The sequence below is a fragment of the Lissotriton helveticus genome, chromosome 5_1 (genome assembly GCF_964261635.1).
Source record: "Lissotriton helveticus chromosome 5_1, aLisHel1.1, whole genome shotgun sequence".
Taxonomy (NCBI): Eukaryota; Metazoa; Chordata; class Amphibia; order Caudata; family Salamandridae; genus Lissotriton; species Lissotriton helveticus.
This window is the reverse complement of record NC_136065.1, coordinates 1,650,408,059-1,650,428,058: the sequence shown is the minus strand read 5'-3', so window position 1 is coordinate 1,650,428,058 and position 20,000 is coordinate 1,650,408,059. Positions and strand designations below refer to the sequence as shown.

Sequence of the window (20,000 nt, the reverse complement as noted above, 5' to 3'; positions counted from 1 at the left end):
GTGCTGGGGACGGGGCTCCACTGGGGCCCGGGGAGGCTCTCCCCAGCCTGGCTAGGGTTCGGAAGGTGGGACCGGACCCGGGGCTTGAACTCCATCTGGCCAGGCCCCGAGGGTGCTGGAGCCCCCTGTCCCGCAGGCCACCAGTGGGTCCGGGCGCTGGGGACGGGGCTCCACCGGTTCCCGGGGAGGCTCTCCCCAGCCTGGCTAGGGTTCGGAAGGTGGGACCGGACCCGGGGCTTGAACTCCATCTGGCCAGGCCCCGAGGGTGCTGGTACCCCTCCGTCCAGCAATCCGGCCGGGGGTCCGGGGCGCCCGGGACGGAGGGTCCACCGGGGGCCCAGGGGAGGCTCTCCCCGGCCCGGCCTAGGGTTCGGAAAGCCGGGACTGGGGCCGGGGACCGGGCCCGGGGCTTGAGCCCCGTCCGGCAGGGCCCAGTGGTGCGGGAATCCCCCCTCCGTCCTGCAAGCCGGCTGGGGGTCGGAGGCGCCCGGGACGGAGGGTCCATCAGGGCCCGGGGAGGCCTGAAGCCCCGGAGCCCTGCAGCCCCAGAGACCTGCAGCTTTGCAGCCCCCGGAACCCTGCAGCCCCAGAGCCCTGCAGCTCCGGGGCAGGCAGATTGGCGTCATTTTGGTCCCGGCCATCTGGTCGCCCCTCTCGCCTCGGCCATCTGGTCGCCCTGGAAGTCATGATGAGGTGCCATTCGCCTCCCGGATCCCAGCGAGGGCTCCAGGAGGTCGGGTACTTTCGCGCCTTGGGTCCCCTCTGTCACCTCGTGTGCACAGATTGCAAGAAAGTCAGGTAATTTCCCTCCGGATTACTAGGGACAGGGTACGCCCGGACACCCCTCCAAGGTTGGTGGTTCTCTGCTAGGGGGACCAGATGGGCTATGCCTGGGTAACACCTCCCTAGGCCACCCGGGGCTTCCTTCCTCCAGGCCAACGGCTTGTCAAATTGCCCAGGACGGGCTCCATGGCTCTTGGGCAGTCGTCCCCCGGGCGTCCGGGGCTCCATCCCTGCCGACGGCATGGAAAAGTGCCCGGGACGGGCTCCATACGTCCCGGGCAGTCCTCCCCCGGGCGTCCGGGGCACCCATCTCCAGGAGGCCAACAGCATGGCAAAGTACCCGGGACGGGCTCCATGGGTCCCGGGCATTCCTCCCCCAGGCATCCGGGGCTTCCATCTCCAGGCCAACGGCAGGTCAAAGTGCCCAGGACGGGCTCCACGGGTCCCTGGCAGTCCTCCCCCACCGGGCGTCCGGGGCTCCCTTCCCCAGGCCAACGGCATGCCAGAGTGCCCAGGACGGGCTCCACGAGTCCCGGGCGTCCGGGGCTCCCTTCCCCGGGACACCGGCTTGTCAGAGTGCCCATGACGGGCTCCACGGGTCCCGGGTATCTGGGACTCCCTTCCCTGGGCCAACGGCATGCCGGAGTTCCCAGGACAGGCTCCACGGGTCCCGGGCGTCCGGGGCTCCCTTCCCCGGGTCAGCGGCATGTCAGAGTGCCCAGGACGAGTTCCACGGGTCCCGGGCAGTCCTCCCCCGGGCGTCCGGGGCTCCCTTCCCCGGGCCGTCGGCAGGTCAGAGTGCCCAGGACGGGCTCCATGGGTCCCGGGCAGTCCTCCCCCCGGGCGTCCGGGGCTCCCTTCCCCGGGCAGACGGCAGGTCAGAGTGCCCAGGATGGGCTCCACGGGTCCCGGGCAGTCCTCCCCCCGGGCGTCCGGCGCTCCCTTCTCCAGGCCGATGGCAGGTCAGAGTGACCAGGACGGGCTCCACGGGTCCCGGGCAGTCCTCTCCCGGGCGTACGTGGTTGTCCGACAGATTCGGGCAGATGTGCTTTTACGAACCGGATCGGAATCGGCCCAAATAATAATAATAATAATAATAATAATCCACATTTGTAAGGCGCACAATCACCCGTAAGGGTCTCTAGGCGCTAGGGGCCGTTGGGAAGATTAAGCAAGCTATTGCCCAGAGTCACATGGTGCTGGGCTAATCTGCCGCCGGTGCCGGGGATCGAACCGTGATCCCCAGATTCCGGAGTCAGCCGCCCTAGCCGCGGCGCCAGCTATTTCCCAGAGTCACGTGGTGCTGGGCTAATCTGCGGCCGGTGCCGGGGATTGAACCCTGATCTCTGGGATGCTCGAGGGTTACTACGCGCTCTACAAAAACCTTAAATAAAAAAATCTCCAGATTCCGGAGTCAGCCGCCCTAGCCGCGGCGCCAGCTATTTCCCAGAGTCACCTGGTGCTGGGCTAATCTGCCGCCGGTGCCGGGGATCGAACCGTGATCTCCAGATTCCGGAGTCAGCCTCCCTAGCCGCGGCGCCAGCTATTTCCCAGAGTCACGTGGTGCTGGGCTAATCTGCGGCCGGTGCCGGGGATCGAACCCTGATCTCTGGGATGCTCGAGGGTTACTACGCGCTCTACAAAAACCTTAAATAAAAAAATCTCCAGATTCCGGAGTCAGCCGCCCTAGCCGCGGCGCCAGCTATTTCCCAGAGTCACCTGGTGCTGGGCTAATCTGCCACCGGTGCCGGGGATCGAACCGTGATCCCCAGATGGGGATATCCCAAAAATCTGGCATGGATACGGCCCGCCAGGACTGGTTTGGGCACCCCTGCATTAGGCCACTGAGGCACAGAAAATGCCAGCAATCTAGAGGCATTATTTAAATGTATTCAATTGTCCAACACTGGTGTCTGCACACAGGATATTTCTCAGTTCTCTCCATAAGTAAACTTCCCATTTTCATCCTCTTCCATCCCCGACTTTAACACTCTGTTCTGTGCTATAATGGAGACTCTGCATTTGTAGCAAGTGCAGAGAAATTGGAGGAGTACCACTTTCGAATCAACACTTCTTCTTCCATGGATGCTTTTCTCATTAAACTGGGCTTTGACAGTGGTATCAAGCCGTCCTTGTCTTCAGCAGGACACAGAAACAGGCACCAAGTCTACTAACCAAGTTCAACCACACTCTGCAACTTAATAGACCAGTGCTTTACAAATTAGCCAACTGTGTCATCAGCAAAGGCAGCCAATGTGCCAATCCTTTATAATTCTTCTGTAGTACTTTTCTTTCTCGTAGGCAAAATTAGCACTTTAACTGCACAAATCATACAGATTTTACACTTGAAGCACTCCATGAACACATACTTACACACCTTGCAGTTCATCTACACACACTTAAGCTAAAAACCCATTCTGTGAAGTCAAAATTCGGCAAACCTAGTACATATTCAGTGCGTGTACATAGAAGCACTTTTTAATGCCACTTAAATGCACTAGATTTTAGACTGAAGATGCAATCTAAATGACTGTGCAGTATGTACTCCACTTTATTATTAATTAGGAATGAGAACATGATGGCTATGAGAGTATTGGAAGAGCCTGCTTCCATTCTGAATGGAAACCTGAATTGTGTGACCATTGGCAAAAACCGACCACGAAGGGACTCGAACTCTCAATCTTCTGATTCGAAGTCAGACGCCTTATCCATTAGGCCACGCGGTCATGTGTCCTGCTGCGTTTATTTATATACTGTAGGTGGTATGCAAGGATGGAAAATATATTATTTATAGTTATTTAGGTTTACAAACCATTGTGGGGTTTTTTCAGCTCCTTTCAATTAAATCACTTTTTTGGAATTTATATAATGAGAATGTCACCAGTACGATAAGCTATTGTTTTCTTTTTTGCATTTAAACCTCTTTCTTCATGAGATTCAAGCTCAGAGTATGCTTTATATAGCTCTGGATGTTTCCAGAAGTGGAGAGAAACTGTTTTGAAAGTAGTACAAACTGCTCCTTCCTGGATATTCCAATTTACACACACTCAAAGGTTGTATACGTTTCATGAATCCTGACTTGCCCTATTCAAGTGCCTGAAAGCCTTTCACCACCTCTAGAAACAACAGTTACACCAATCCAATTCAAATCATTTTTTCCAAAGGAATATCTTCTGCCGGGTCAAAAATGCATCTGACAAAGATAGGTGTTTAAAAATTGACTTTGTAGTTTCAGAACATCAACATGACTCTGAAGAGTACAGAAGTAAAATGGTACCATTTCAAAGTTCCTAATACCTCATAAACATCTGAGAGGAAGCATGTAATAAATATACTTATTTTTCTGGAAAATTAAGAGTGAACTTTGGTTTGCACCTCAGATGGGACTCGAACCCACAATTCCTGGCTTAGGAGGCCAGTGCCTTATACATTAGGCCACTGAGGCACAGATAAATGCCAACAATCTAGAGGCATTATTTAAATGTATTCAATCGTCCAACACTGGTGTCTGCACACAGGATATTTCTCAGTTCTCTCCATAAGTAAACTTCCCATTTTCATCCTCTTCCATCCCCGACTTTAACACTCTGTTCTGTGCTATAATGGAGACTCTGCATTTGTAGCAAGTGCAGAGAAATTGGAGGAGTACCATTTCGAATCAACACTTCTTCTTCCATGGATGCTTTTCTCATTAAACTGGGCTTTACAGTGGTATCAAGCCGTCCTTGTCTTCAGCAGGACACAGAAACAGGCACCAAGTCTACTAACCAAGTTCAACCACACTCTGCAACTTAATAGACCAGTGCTTTACAAATTAGCCAACTGTGTCATCAGCAAAGGCAGCCAATGTGCCAATCCTTTATAATTCTTCTGTTGTACTTTTCTTTCTCGTAGGCAAAATTAGCACTTTAACTGCACAAATCATACAGATTTTACACTTGAAGCACTCCATGAACACATACTTACACACCTTGCAGTTCATCTACACACACTTAAGCTAAAAACCCATTCTGTGAAGTCAAAAGTCTGCAAACCTAGTACATATTCAGTGCGTGTACATAGAAGCACTTTTTAATGCCACTTAAATGCACTAGATTTTAGACTGAAGATGCAATCTAAATGACTGTGCAGTATGTACTCCACTTTATTATTAATTAGGAATGAGAACATGATGGCTATGAGAGTATTGGAAGAGCCTGCTTCCATTCTGAATGGAAACCTGAATTGTGTGACCATTGGCAAAAACCGACCACGAAGGGACTCGAACCCTCAATCTTCTGATTCGAAGTCAGACGCCTTATCCATTAGGCCACGCGGTCATGTGTCCTGCGGCGTTTATTTATATACTGTAGGTGGTATGCAAGGATGGAAAATATATTATTTATAGTTATTTAGGTTTACAAACCATTGTGGGGTTTTTTCAGCTCCTTTCAATTAAATCACTTTTTTTGGAATTTATATAATGAGAATGTCACCAGTACGATAAGCTATTGTTTTCTTTTTTGCATTTAAACCTCTTTCTTCATGAGATTAAAGCTCAGAGTATGCTTTATATAGCTCTGGATGTTTCCAGAAGTGGAGAGAAACTGTTTTGAAAGTAGTACAAACTGCTCCTTCCTGGATATTCCAATTTACACACACTCAAATGTTGTATACGTTTCATGAATCCTGACTTGCCCTATTCAAGTGCCTGAAAGCCTTTCACCACCTCTAGAAACAACAGTTACACCAATCCAATTCAAATCATTTTTTTCCAAAGGAATATCTTCTGCCGGGTCAAAAATGCATCTGACAAAGATAGGTGTTTAAAAATTGACTTTGTAGTTTCAGAACATCAACATGACTCTGAAGAGTACAGAAGTAAAATGGTACCATTTCAAAGTTCCTAATACCTCATAAACATCTGAGAGGAAGCATGTAATAAATATACTTATTTTTCTGGAAAATTAAGAGTGAACTTTGGTTTGCACCTCAGATGGGACTCGAACCCACAATTCCTGGCTTAGGAGGCCAGTGCCTTATCCATTAGGCCACTGAGGCACAGATAAATGCCAACAATCTAGAGGCATTATTTAAATGTATTCAATCGTCCAACACTGGTGTCTGCACACAGGATATTTCTCAGTTCTCTCCATAAGTAAACTTCCCATTTTCATCCTCTTCCATCCCCGACTTTAACACTCTGTTCTGTGATATAATGGAGACTCTGCATTTGTAGCAAGTGCAGAGAAATTGGAGGAGTACCATTTCGAATCAACACTTCTTCTTCCATGGATGCTTTTCTCATTAAACTGGGCTTTACAGTGGTATCAAGCCGTCCTTGTCTTCAGCAGGACACAGAAACAGGCACCAAGTCTACTAACCAAGTTCAACCACACTCTGCAACTTAATAGACCAGTGCTTTACAAATTAGCCAACTGTGTCATCAGCAAAGGCAGCCAATGTGCCAATCCTTTATAATTCTTCTGTTGTACTTTTCTTTCTCGTAGGCAAAATTAGCACTTTAACTGCACAAATCATACAGATTTTACACTTGAAGCACTCCATGAACACATACTTACACACCTTGCAGTTCATCTACACACACTTAAGCTAAAAACCCATTCTGTGAAGTCAAAAGTCTGCAAACCTAGTACATATTCAGTGCGTGTACATAGAAGCACTTTTTAATGCCACTTAAATGCACTAGATTTTAGACTGAAGATGCAATCTAAATGACTGTGCAGTATGTACTCCACTTTATTATTAATTAGGAATGAGAACATGATGGCTATGAGAGTATTGGAAGAGCCTGCTTCCATTCTGAATGGAAACCTGAATTGTGTGACCATTGGCAAAAACCGACCACGAAGGGACTCGAACCCTCAATCTTCTGATTCGAAGTCAGACGCCTTATCCATTAGGCCACGCGGTCATGTGTCCTGCGGCGTTTATTTATATACTGTAGGTGGTATGCAAGGATGGAAAATATATTATTTATAGTTATTTAGGTTTACAAACCATTGTGGGGTTTTTTCAGCTCCTTTCAATTAAATCACTTTTTTTGGAATTTATATAATGAGAATGTCACCAGTACGATAAGCTATTGTTTTCTTTTTTGCATTTAAACCTCTTTCTTCATGAGATTAAAGCTCAGAGTATGCTTTATATAGCTCTGGATGTTTCCAGAAGTGGAGAGAAACTGTTTTGAAAGTAGTACAAACTGCTCCTTCCTGGATATTCCAATTTACACACACTCAAATGTTGTATACGTTTCATGAATCCTGACTTGCCCTATTCAAGTGCCTGAAAGCCTTTCACCACCTCTAGAAACAACAGTTACACCAATCCAATTCAAATCATTTTTTTCCAAAGGAATATCTTCTGCCGGGTCAAAAATGCATCTGACAAAGATAGGTGTTTAAAAATTGACTTTGTAGTTTCAGAACATCAACATGACTCTGAAGAGTACAGAAGTAAAATGGTACCATTTCAAAGTTCCTAATACCTCATAAACATCTGAGAGGAAGCATGTAATAAATATACTTATTTTTCTGGAAAAGTAAGAGTGAACTTTAGTTTGCACCTCAGATGGGACTCAAACCCACAATCCCTGGCTTAAGAGGCCAGTGCCTTATCCATTAGGCCACTGAGGCACAGATAAATGCCAGCAATCTAGAGGCATTATTCAAATGTGTTCAATCGTCCAACACTGGTGTCTGCACACGGGATATTTCTCAGTTCTCTCCATAAGTAAACTTCCCATTTTCATCCTCTTCCATCCCCGACTTTAACACTCTGTTCTGTGCTATAATGGAGACTCTGCATTTGTAGCAAGTGCAGAGAAATTGGAGGAGTACCATTTTCGAATCAACACTTCTTCTTCCATGGATGCTTTTCTCATTAAACTGGGCTTTGACAGTGGTATCAAGCCGTCCTTGTCTTCAGCAGGACACAGAAACAGGCACCAAGTCTACTAACCAAGTTCAACCACACTCTGCAACTTAATAGACCAGTGCTTTACAAATTAGCCAACTGTGTCATCAGCAAAGGCAGCCAATGTGCCAATCCTTTATAATTCTTCTGTTGTACTTTTCTTTCTCGTAGGCAAAATTAGCACTTTAACTGCACAAATCATACAGATTTTACACTTGAAGCACTCCATGAACACATACTTACACACCTTGCAGTTCATCTACACACACTTAAGCTAAAAACCCATTCTGTGAAGTCAAAAGTCTGCAAACCTAGTACATATTCAGTGCGTGTACATAGAAGCACTTTTTAATGCCACTTAAATGCACTAGATTTTAGACTGAAGATGCAATCTAAATGACTGTGCAGTATGTACTCCACTTTATTATTAATTAGGAATGAGAACATGATGGCTATGAGAGTATTGGAAGAGCCTGCTTCCATTCTGAATGGAAACCTGAATTGTGTGACCATTGGCAAAAACCGACCACGAAGGGACTCGATCCCTCAATCTTCTGATTCGAAGTCAGACGCCTTATCCATTAGGCCACGCGGTCATGTATCCTGCTGCGTTTATTTATATACTGTAGGTGGTATGCAAGGATGGAAAATATATTATTTATAGTTATTTAGGTTTACAAACCATTGTGGGGTTTTTTCAGCTCCTTTCAATTAAATCACTTTTTTGGAATTTATATAATGAGAATGTCACCAGTACGATAAGCTATTGTTTTCTTTTTTGCATTTAAACCTCTTTCTTCATGAGATTAAAGCTCAGAGTATGCTGCATATAGCTCTGGATGTTTCCAGAAGTGGAGAGAAAATGTTTTGAAAGTAGTACAAACTGCTCCTTCCTGGATATTCCAATTTACACACACTCAAAGGTTGTATACGTTTCATGAATCCTGACTTGCCCTATTCAAGTGCCTGAAAGCCTTTCACCACCTCTAGAAACAACAGTTACACCAATCCAATTCAAATCATTTTTTCCAAAGGAATATCTTCTGCCGGGTCAAAAATGCATCTGACAAAGATAGGTGTTTAAAAATTGACTTTGTAGTTTCAGAACATCAACATGACTCTGAAGAGTACAGAAGTAAAATGGTACCATTTCAAAGTTCCTAATACCTCATAAACATCTGAGAGGAAGCATGTAATAAATATACTTATTTTTCTGGAAAAGTAAGAGTGAACTTTGGTTTGCACCTCAGATTGGACTCGAACCCACAATTCCTGGCTTAGGAGGCCAGTGCCTTATCCATTAGGCCACTGAGGCACAGATTAATGCCAACAATCTAGAGGCATTATTTAAATGTATTCAATCGTCCAACACTGGTGTCTGCACACAGGATATTTCTCAGTTCTCTCCATAAGTAAACTTCCCATTTTCATCCTCTTCCATCCCCGACTTTAACACTCTGTTCTGTGCTATAATGGAGACTCTGCATTTGTAGCAAGTGCAGAGAAATTGGAGGAGTACCATTTTCGAATCAACACTTCTTCTTCCATGGATGCTTTTCTCATTAAACTGGGCTTTGACAGTGGTATCAAGTCGTCCTTGTCTTCAGCAGGACACAGAAACAGGCACCAAGTCTACTAACCAAGTTCAACCACACTCTGCAACTTAATAGACCAGTGCTTTACAAATTAGCCAACTGTGTCATCAGCAAAGGCAGCCAATGTGCCAATCCTTTATAATTCTTCTGTTGTACGTTTCTTTCTCGTAGGCAAAATTAGCACTTTAACTGCACAAATCATACAGATTTTACACTTGAAGCACTCCATGAACACATACTTACACACCTTGCAGTTCATCTACACACACTTAAGCTAAAAACCCATTCTGTGAAGTCAAAAGTCTGCAAACCTAGTACATATTCAGTGCGTGTACATAGAAGCACTTTTTAATGCCACTTAAATGCACTAGATTTTAGACTGAAGATGCAATCTAAATGACTGTGCAGTATGTACTCCACTTTATTATTAATTAGGAATGAGAACATGATGACTATGAGAGTATTGGAAGAGCCTGCTTCCATTCTGAATGGAAACCTGAATTGTGTGACCATTGGCAAAAACCGACCACGAAGGGACTCGATCCCTCAATCTTCTGATTCGAAGTCAGACGCCTTATCCATTAGGCCACGCAGTCATGTGCCCTGCTGCGTTTATTTATATACTGTAGGTGGTATGCAAGGATGGAAAATATATTATTTATAGTTATTTAGGTTTACAAACCATTGTGGGGTTTTTTCAGCTCCTTTCAATTAAATCACTTTTTTTGGAATTTATATAATGAGAATGTCACCAGTACGATAAGCTATTGTTTTCTTTTTTGCATTTAAACCTCTTTCTTCATGAGATTAAAGCTCAGAGTATGCTTTATATAGCTCTGGATGTTTCCAGAAGTGGAGAGAAACTGTTTTGAAAGTAGTACAAACTGCTCCTTCCTGGATATTCCAATTTACACACACTCAAATGTTGTATACGTTTCATGAATCCTGACTTGCCCTATTCAAGTGCCTGAAAGCCTTTCACCACCTCTAGGAACAACAGTTACAGCAATCCAATTCAAATCATTTTTTCCAAAGGAATATCTTCTGCCGGGTCAAAAATGCATCTGACAAAGATAGGTGTTTAAAAATTGACTTTGTAGTTTCAGAACATCAACATGACTCTGAAGAGTACAGAAGTAAAATGGTACCATTTCAAAGTTCCTAATACCTCATAAACATCTGAGAGGAAGCATGTAATAAATATACTTATTTTTCTGGAAAAGTAAGAGTGAACTTTGGTTTGCACCTCAGATGGGACTCGAACCCAGAATCCCTGGCTTAGGAGGCCAGTGCCTTATCCATTAGGCCACTGAGGCACCGATAAATGCCAGCAATCTAGAGGCATTATTTAAATGTATTCAATCGTCCAACACTGGTGTCTGCACACAGGATATTTCTCAGTTCTCTCCATAAGTAAACTTCACATTTTCATCCTCTTCCATCCCCGACTTTAACACTCTGTTCTGTGCTATAATGGAGACTCTGCATTTGTAGCAAGTGCAGAGAAATTGGAGGAGTACCACTTTCGAATCAACACTTCTTCTTCCATGGATGCTTTTCTCATTAAACTGGGCTTTGACAGTGGTATCAAGCCGTCCTTGTCTTCAGCAGGACACAGAAACAGGCACCAAGTCTACTAACCAAGTTCAACCACACTCTGCAACTTAATAGACCAGTGCTTTACAAATTAGCCAACTGTGTCATCAGCAAAGGCAGCCAATGTGCCAATCCTTTATAATTCTTCTGTAGTACTTTTCTTTCTCGTAGTCAAAATTAGCACTTTAACTGCACAAATCATACAGATTTTACACTTGAAGCACTCCATGAACACATACTTACACACCTTGCAGTTCATCTACACACACTTAAGCTAAAAACCCATTCTGTGAAGTCAAAATTCTGCAAACCTTTTACGTATTCAGTGCGTGTACATAGAAGCACTTTTTAATGCCACTTAAATGCACTAGATTTTAGACTGAAGATGCAATCTAAATGACTGTGCAGTATGTACTCCACTTTATTATTAATTAGGAATGAGAACATGATGGCTATGAGAGTATTGGAAGAGCCTGCTTCCATTCTGAATGGAAACCTGAATTGTGTGACCATTGGCAAAAACCGACCACGAAGTGACTCGAACCCTCAATCTTCTGATTCGAAGTCAGACGCCTTATCCATTAGGCCACGCGGTCATGTGTCCTGCTGCGTTTATTTATATACTGTAGGTGGTATGCAAGGATGGAAAATAAATTATTTATAGTTATTTAGGTTTACAAACCATTGTGGGGTTTTTTCAGCTCCTTTCAATTAAATCACTTTTTTGGAATTTATATAATGAGAATGTCACCAGTACGATAAGCTATTGTTTTCTTTTTTGCATTTAAACCTCTTTCTTCATGAGATTAAAGCTCAGAGTATGCTTTATATAGCTCTGGATGTTTCCAGAAGTGGAGAGAAACTGTTTTGAAAGTAGTACAAACTGCTCCTTCCTGGATATTCCAATTTACACACACTCAAAGGTTGTATACGTTTCATGAATCCTGACTTGCCCTATTCAAGTGCCTGAAAGCCTTTCACCACCTCTAGAAACAACAGTTACACCAATCCAATTCAAATCATTTTTTCCAAAGGAATATTTTCTGCCGGGTCAAAAATGCATCTGACAAAGATAGGTGTTTAAAAATTGACTTTGTAGTTTCAGAACATCAACATGATTCTGAAGAGTACAGAAGTAAAATGGTACCATTTCAAAGTTCCTAATACCTCATAAACATCTGAGAGGAAGCATGTAATAAATATACTTATTTTTCTGGAAAAGTAAGAGTGAACTTTAGTTTGCACCTCAGATGGGTTTCGAACCCACAATCCCTTGCTCAGGAGGCCAGTGCCTTATCCATTAGTCCACTGAGGAACAGATAAATGCCAGCAATCTAGAGGCATTATTTAAATGTATTCAATCGTCCAACACTGGTGTCTGCACACAGGATATTTCTCAGTTCTCTCCATAAGTAAACTTCCCATTTTCATGCTCTTCCATCCCCGACTTTAACACTCTGTTCTGTGCTATAATGGAGACTCTGCATTTGTAGCAAGTGCAGAGAAATTGGAGGAGTACCATTTTCGAATCAACACTTCTTCTTCCATGGATGCTTTTCTCATTAAACTGGGCTTTGACAGTGGTATCAAGCCGTCCTTGTCTTCAGCAGGACACAGAAACAGGCACCAAGTCTACTAACCAAGTTCAACCACACTCTGCAACTTAATAGACCAGTGCTTTACAAATTAGCCAACTGTGTCATCAGCAAAGGCAGCCAATGTGCCAATCCTTTATAATTCTTCTGTTGTACTTTTCTTTCTCGTAGGCAAAATTAGCACTTTAACTGCACAAATCATACAGATTTTACACTTGAAGCACTCCATGAACACATACTTACACACCTTGCAGTTCATCTACACACACTTAAGCTAAAAACCCATTCTGTGAAGTCAAAAGTCTGCAAACCTAGTACATATTCAGTGCGTGTACATAGAAGCACTTTTTAATGCCACTTAAACGCACTAGATTTTAGACTGAAGATGCAATCTAAATGACTGTGCAGTATGTACTCCACTTTATTATTAATTAGTAATGAGAACATGATGGCTATGAGAGTATTTGAAGAGCCTGCTTCCATTCTGAATGGAAACCTGAATTGTGTGACCATTGGCAAAAACCGACCACGAAGGGACTCGAACCCTCAATCTTCTGATTCGAAGTCAGACGCCTTATCCATTAGGCCACGCGGTCATGTGTCCTGCTGCGTTTATTTATATACTGTAGGTGGTATGCAAGGATGGAAAATATATTATTTATAGTTATTTAGGTTTACAAACCATTGTGGGGTTTTTTCAGCTCCTTTCAATTAAATCACTTTTTTGGAATTTATATAATGAGAATGTCACCAGTACGATAAGCTATTGTTTTCTTTTTTGCATTTAAACCTCTTTCTTCATGAGATTAAAGCTCAGAGTATGCTGTATATAGCTCTGGATGTTTCCAGAAGTGGAGAGAAAATGTTTTGAAAGTAGTACAAACTGCTCCTTCCTGGATATTCCAATTTACACACACTCAAAGGTTGTATACGTTTCATGAATCCTGACTTGCCCTATTCAAGTGCCTGAAAGCCTTTCACCACCTCTAGAAACAACAGTTACACCAATCCAATTCAAATCATTTTTTCCAAAGGAATATCTTCTGCCGGGTCAAAAATGCATCTGACAAAGATAGGTGTTTAAAAATTGACTTTGTAGTTTCAGAACATCAACATGACTTTGAAGAGTACAGAAGTAAAATGGTACCATTTCAAAGTTCCTAATACCTCATAAACATCTGAGAGGAAGCATGTAATAAATATACTTATTTTTCTGGAAAAGTAAGAGTGAACTTTGGTTTGCACCTCAGATGGGACTCGAACCCACAATTCCTGGCTTAGGAGGCCAGTGCCTTATCCATTAGGCCACTAAGGCACAGATTAATGCCAACAATCTAGAGCAGGGGTGCCCAAACCTGTCCTGGCGGGCCGTATCCATGCCAGGTTTTTGGGATATCCCCATCTGGTGATCACGGTTCGATCCCCGGCGCCGGCGGCAGATCAGAGTGCCCAGGACGGGGTCCATGTGACCCGGGCAGTCCTATCCCCTGGGTGTACGTGGTTTTCCGACATGTCGGTCGTATTTGCTTTTACGTACCGGATCGGAATCGGCCCCCATAAAATCGTACGTAAAGTATATAGCAAATCAACCTGAAATCTGCTGGGTCAGAAAGGGCTCGATTCCGATCCGTGTCGGAAGGTTAGGAGTCCGTACGAATTTGTCGGGACGGCATGGCAGAGTGCCCGGGATGGGCTCCATGGCTCTTGGGCAGTCGTCCCCCGGGCGTCCGGGGCTCCATCCAGGCCGACGGCATGGCAGAGTGCCCGGGACGGGCTCCATGCGTCCCGGGCATTCATCCCCCGGGCGTCCGGGGCTCCATCCAGGCCGGCGGCAAGGCAGTGTGCCCGGGTCGGGCTCCATGCGTCCCGGGCATTCGTCCCCCGGGCGCCTGAAACTGCTGGGTCAGAGAGGGCTCGATTCCGATCCGTGTCGTAAGGTTAGGAGTCCGTACGAATTTGTCGGGACGGCATGGCAGAGTGCCCGGGACGGGCTCCATGCGTCCCGGGCATTCGTCCCCCGGGCGTCTGGGGCTACATCCAGGCTGACGGTATGGCAGAGTGCCCGGGTCGGGCTCCATGGTTTTCACGGTGGTCCTCCCCTGGGTGTCAGGGGGCTCCTGGCCGACGGCATGGAAAAGTACCCAGGACGGGCTCCATGCGTCCCGGGCATTTGTCCCCCGGGCGTCCGGGGCTCCATCCAGGCCGACGGCATGGCAGAGTGCCCGGGTCGGGCTCCATGGTTTCCAGGGTGGTCCTCCCCAGGGTGTCGGGGCGCTCCAGGCCGAAGGCATGGAAAAGTGCCCAGGACGGGCTCCATGCGTCCCGGGCATTTGTCCCCCCGGGCGTCCGGGGCTCCATCCAGGCCGACGGCATGGCAGAGTGCCCGGGTCGGGCTCCATGGCTTTCACGGTGGTCCTCCCCTGGGTGTCTGGGGGCTCCAGGCCGAAGGCATGGAAAAGTGCCCAGGACGGGCTCCATGCGTCCCGGGCACGGGCACGGGGACGTGGACAGGGTCGGGAGAGTCCAGGCGGCTTCACTTCCGTGTCCAGCCATCTGATCGCCCAGATTCCCTCGGCCATCTGGTCGCCCGGACCCCCTCGGGCATCTGGTCGCCCGCAACGCTTTCCTATGGGGCGACCAGATGGCCGAACTTCCCTGGAAGTCCCGATGAGGTGCCATTCGCCGCCCGGATCCCAGCGAGGGCTCCAGGAGGTTGGGTACATTCGCGCCTTGGGTCCCCTCTGTCACCTCGCGTGCACAGATTACAAGAAAAGGGGGTAATTTTCCTCCGGATTACTAGGGAGAAGGGTACGCCCGGACACCCCTCCGAGGCTGGTGGTTCTCTGCCATGGGGACCAGATGGGCTATGCCTGGGCAACACCTCCCTAGGCCACCCGGGGCTTCCTTCCTCCAGGCCAACTGCATGTCAAATTGCCCAGGACGGGCTCCATGGCTCCTGGGCAGTCGTCCCCCGGGCGTCCGGGGCTCCATCCAGGCTGACGGCGTTGCAAAGTACCCGGAAAGGACTCCACGGGTACCGGGCAGTCCTCCCCCGGGCGTCCGGGGCACCCATCTCCATGAGGCCAACGGCATTGGCAATTTACCCGGGAGGGGCTCCACGGGTCCCGGGCAGGCCTCCCCCGGGCGTCCGGGGCACCCACCTCCAGGCCGACGGCATGTAAAAGTGCCCAGGACGGGCTCCATGGGTCCCGGGCAGCCCACCCCCGGGCATCTGGGGCACCCATCTCCAGGAGGCCAACGGCGTTGCAAAGTACCCGGGAAGGGCTCCACGGGTACCGGGCAGTCCTCCCCCGGGCGTCCGGGGGCTCCCTTCTCCAGGCCGACGGCATGGTTCAATGCCCAGGACGGGACGTCAAGTGGCCAAGACGGGCTCCATGCGTCCCGGGCATTCGTCCCGGGACGGGGACGGGGTGGGGAAGAGTCCAGGCGGCTTCACCTCCATGCCCAGCCATCTGGTCGCCCGGATTCCCTCGGCCATCTGGTCGCCCGGATCCCCTCGGGCATCTGGTCGCCCGCAACGCTTTCCTATGGGGGGGACCAGATGGCCGAACTTCCCTGGAAGTCTTAATGAGGTGCCATTCGCCTCCCGGATCCCAGCGAGGGCTCCATGAGGTCGGGTTCTTTCACGCCTTGGGTCCCCTCTGTCACCTCGCGTGCACAGATTGCAAGAAAGGGGGGTAATTTGCCTCCGGATTACTATGGGGCAGGGTATGCCCGGACACCCCTCCAGGGTTGGTGGTTCTCTGCCATGGGGACCAGATGGGATATGCCTGGGCAACACCTCCCTAGGCCACCCGGAGCTTCCTTCCTCCAGGCCAACTGCATGTCAAATTGCCCAGGACGGGCTCCATGGCTCTTGGGCAGTCGTCCCCCGGGCGTCCGGTGCTCCATCCAGGCCGACGGCATGGCAGAGTGCCCGGGACAGGCTCCATGCGTCCCGGGCCTTCGCCCCCCCGGGCGTCCGGGGCTCCATCCAGGCTGACGGCATGGCAGAGTGCCCGGGACGGGCTCCACGGGCCCCGGGCGTCCGGGGCTCCCTTCCCCGGGCCAGCGGCATGTCAGAGTGCCCAGGACGGGCTCCACGGGCCCCGGTCATCCGGGGCACCCTTCCCCGGGCCAGCGGCATGTCAGAGTGCCCAGGACCAGTTCCACGGGTCCCGGGCAGTCCTCCCCCCGGGCGTCCGGGGCTCCCTTCCCCGGGCCAAAGCATTTCAGAGTGCCCAGGACGGGCTCCACGGGTTCCGGGCGTCCAGGTCTCCCTTCCCCGGGCCAACGGCTTGTCAGAGTGCCCAGGACGGGCTCCACGGGCCCCGGGCGTCCGGGGCACCCTTCCCCGGGCCAGCGGCATGTCAGAGTGCCCAGGACCAGTTCCACGGGTCCCGGGCAGTCCTCCCCCCCGGGTGTCCGGGGCTCCCTTCCCCGGGTCAAAGCATTTCAGAGTGCCCAGGACGGGCTCCACGGGTCCCGGACGTCCGGGGCTCCCTTCCCCGGGCCAACGGCATACAGGAGTGCCCAGGACGGGCTCCACGGGTCCCGGACGTCCGGGGCTCCCTTCCCCGGGCCAACGGCATACAGGAGTGCCCAGGACGGGCTCCACAGGTCCCGGTCGTCTGGGGCTCCCTTCCCCGGGCCAACGGCTTGTCAGAGTGCCAAGGACGGGCTCCACGGGTCCCGGTCGTCTGGGGTCCCTCCCCCGGGCCAACAGCAGGTCAGAGTGCCCAGGACGGGCTCCACGGGTCCCGGGCAGCCCACCCCCCCGGGCGTTCGGGGCACCCATCTCCAGGAGGCCAACGGCGTTGCAAAGTACCCGGGAAGGGCTCCACGGGTACCGGGCAGTCCTCCCCCGGGCGTCCGGGGCTCCCTTCTCCAGGCCAACGGCATGGTTCAATGCCCAGGACGGGCTCCATGTGTCCCAGACAGACCTCCCCCGGGCGTCCGGGGCACCCATCTCCAGGCCAACGGCATGGCTCAATGCCCAGGACGGGCTCCATGGGTCCGGGGAGGCGTCCCATGCGCCTCCGGGCTTGGGAGCCCCGGCTGGGTCCAGGGGCCCGGCCGGGCCCCGGGTCGGGTGCTCCGGCCCTGGGCCCTGTCTCCCAGCCTGCCGCACTGCCAAGGGCCCGGGAAGGGGTTCCGATGTGCCCGGGGAGCCTCCCCTTGCTTGGCTGGGTTCAGGAGCAGTGGCTAGGGCCCCTGAGGGCCCGGAGAGGGCGGCCTCCCCACCCCGGGCTCTGTCCTTGGTCCTGCTGCGTGGCAGGGTGCCCGGGACGGGGTCCGGAGGGACCGGGGAGGCGTCCCATGCACCTCCGGGCTTGGGAGCCCCGGCTGCGTCCAGGGGCCCGGCCGGGCCCCGGGTCGGGTGCTCCGGCCCTGGGCCCTGTCTCCCAGCCTGCCGCACTGCCAAGGGCCCGGGAAGGGGTTCCGATGTGCCCGGGGAGCCTCCCCTTGCTTGGCTGGGTTCAGGAGCAGTGGCTAGGGCCCCTGAGGGCCCGGGGAGGGCGGCCTCTCCACCCCGGGCTCTGTCCTTGGTCCTGCTGCGTGGCAGGGTGCCCGGGACGGGGTCCGGAGAGACCGGGGAGGCGTCCCATGCACCTCCGGGCTTGGGAGCCCCGGCTGCGTCCAGGGGCCCGGCCGGGCCCCGGGTCGGGTGCTCCGGCCCTGGGCCCTGTCTCCCAGCCTGCCGCACTGCCAAGGGCCCGGGAAGGGGTTCCGATGTGCCCGGGGAGCCTCCCCTTGCTTGGCTGGGTTCAGGAGCAGTGGCTAGGGCCCCTGAGGGCCCGGGGAGGGCGGCCTCCCCACCCCGGGCTCTGTCCTTGGTCCTGCTGCGTGGCAGGGTGCCCGGGACGGGGTCCGGAGGGACCGGGGAGGCGTCCCATGCGCCTCCGGGCTTGGGAGCCCCGGCTGGGTCCAGGGGCCCGGGCGGGCCCCGGGTCGGGTGCTCCGGCCCTGGGCCCTGTCTCCCAGCCTGCCGCACGGCCAAGGGCCCGGGAAGGGGTTCCGATGTGCCCGGGGAGCCTCCCCTTGCTTGGCTGGGTTCAGGAGCAGTGGCTAGGGCCCCTGAGGGCCCGGGGAGGGCGGCCTCCCCACCCCGGGCTCTGTCCTTGGTCCTGCTGCGTGGCAGGGTGCCCGGGACGGGGTCCGGAGGGACCGGGGAGGCGTCCCATGCGCCTCCGGGCTTGGGAGCCCCGGCTGGGTCCAGGGGCCCGGGCGGGCCCCGGGTCGGGTGCTCAGGCCCTGGGCCCTGTCTCCCAGCCTGCCGCACTGCCAAGGGCCCGGAAAGGGGTTCCGATGTGCCCGGGGAGCCTCCCCTTGCTTGTCTGTGTTCAGGAGCTCCATCCGGGGCCCCTGAGGGCCCCGGGGAGGGTGGCCTCCCCACCCCGGGCTCCGTCCTGGGTCCTGCCGCGGGGCAGGGTGCCCGGGACGGGGTCCGGCGGGCCCGGGGAGGCTTCCACTGTGCCTCCGGGCCTGGGAGCCCCGGCTGGGTCCAGGGGCCCGGTCGGGGCCCCGGGTCGGGCGCTCCGGCCCTGGGCCCGGTCCCCCGGGCTGCCGCTCCACCCAGGGCCCAGGACAGGGGTCCGTCGGTCCCTTGCAGGACTCCCCTGCTTGTCAAGGTGTAAGCGGGCCCCGGGTCGGAGGGCCCGCCTGCCCCTGGCAGCCTCCATGGCTGTGGCCCGGCTGGGGCCCCGGGCCTCCGGCCCGCCATGCCCCGGGCGCCCGCTCCCTCCTTCGTGGGGGCACGGGGCGACCGGATGGCGTCCCTTTCGTGCCCGGCCATCTGGTCGCCCGGATCCCCTCGGCCATCTGGTCTCCCGGATCCCCTCGGCCATCTGGTCTCCAGGATCCCCTCGGCCATCTGGTCTCCCGGATCGCCTCGGCCATCTGGTCGCCCGCAATGCTTTCCAATGGGGGCGACCAGATGGCCGAACTTCCCTGGAAGTCCCGATGAGGTGCCATTTGCCTCCCGGATCCCAGCGAGGGCTCCAGGAGGTCGGGTACTTTCGCGCCTTGGGTCCCCTCTGTCACCTCTAGTGCACGGATTACAAGAAAGGGGGGTAATTTTCCTCCGGATTACTAGGGAGAGGGTCAGTCAGACCTCCGTGTGGTCTGGCGATTCTGAATCAGGGGAAGGCAGGACCCGGGCCCTCCCGCCGGGGCCCCCAGGGGCCTGGGTACGCACCTGCTGCTTAGCCCCCTTGCCGATGGGCCTTTTCCTCCGAGTTTGCTCAGGCAGGTCCCCGCGAGGTCTGGCCATGCTGAGACGGGGCCAGGCAGCACCCGGGCCCGCCCGCCGGGGCCCCCAGGGGCCCGGGAATGCACCTGCCTCTCAGCCCTTTCCCGATGGTCCTTTTTCTCCGAGTTTTTTTCCACAGTCTGACCTCCGATAGGTCCGGCGGTTCCGAATCAGGGGAAGGCAGGACCCGGGCCCGCCCGCCGGGGCCCCCAGGGGCCCGGGTACGCACCTGCCGCTCAGCCCCCTTGCCGATGGGCCTTTTCC

At 52.1% G+C, this 20,000-nt stretch overlaps 10 non-coding genes across 10 annotated transcripts; all 10 read right to left on the bottom strand.

The window, feature by feature from the left end:
- Positions 1–3,436: 3,436 nt before the first annotated feature.
- On the bottom strand, positions 3,437–3,509 carry TRNAR-UCG (transfer RNA arginine (anticodon UCG)). The gene has a single exon. It is a non-coding gene; the product is annotated as a tRNA-Arg (tRNA).
- Positions 3,510–5,029: 1,520 nt separating this feature from the next.
- On the bottom strand, positions 5,030–5,102 carry TRNAR-UCG (transfer RNA arginine (anticodon UCG)). The gene has a single exon. It is a non-coding gene; the product is annotated as a tRNA-Arg (tRNA).
- A 648-nt stretch (positions 5,103–5,750) lies between these two features.
- On the bottom strand, positions 5,751–5,823 carry TRNAR-CCU (transfer RNA arginine (anticodon CCU)). The gene has a single exon. It is a non-coding gene; the product is annotated as a tRNA-Arg (tRNA).
- An 801-nt stretch (positions 5,824–6,624) lies between these two features.
- Positions 6,625–6,697, bottom strand: TRNAR-UCG (transfer RNA arginine (anticodon UCG)). The gene has a single exon. It is a non-coding gene; the product is annotated as a tRNA-Arg (tRNA).
- A 1,524-nt stretch (positions 6,698–8,221) lies between these two features.
- On the bottom strand, positions 8,222–8,294 carry TRNAR-UCG (transfer RNA arginine (anticodon UCG)). The gene has a single exon. It is a non-coding gene; the product is annotated as a tRNA-Arg (tRNA).
- A 1,522-nt stretch (positions 8,295–9,816) lies between these two features.
- TRNAR-UCG (transfer RNA arginine (anticodon UCG)) lies at positions 9,817–9,889 on the bottom strand. Its single transcript has one exon. It is a non-coding gene; the product is annotated as a tRNA-Arg (tRNA).
- A 647-nt stretch (positions 9,890–10,536) lies between these two features.
- Positions 10,537–10,609, bottom strand: TRNAR-CCU (transfer RNA arginine (anticodon CCU)). Its single transcript has one exon. It is a non-coding gene; the product is annotated as a tRNA-Arg (tRNA).
- An 803-nt stretch (positions 10,610–11,412) lies between these two features.
- On the bottom strand, positions 11,413–11,485 carry TRNAR-UCG (transfer RNA arginine (anticodon UCG)). The gene has a single exon. It is a non-coding gene; the product is annotated as a tRNA-Arg (tRNA).
- Positions 11,486–13,007: 1,522 nt separating this feature from the next.
- On the bottom strand, positions 13,008–13,080 carry TRNAR-UCG (transfer RNA arginine (anticodon UCG)). Its single transcript has one exon. It is a non-coding gene; the product is annotated as a tRNA-Arg (tRNA).
- A 646-nt stretch (positions 13,081–13,726) lies between these two features.
- TRNAR-CCU (transfer RNA arginine (anticodon CCU)) lies at positions 13,727–13,799 on the bottom strand. Its single transcript has one exon. It is a non-coding gene; the product is annotated as a tRNA-Arg (tRNA).
- Between the last annotated feature and the right edge of the window lie 6,201 nt (positions 13,800–20,000).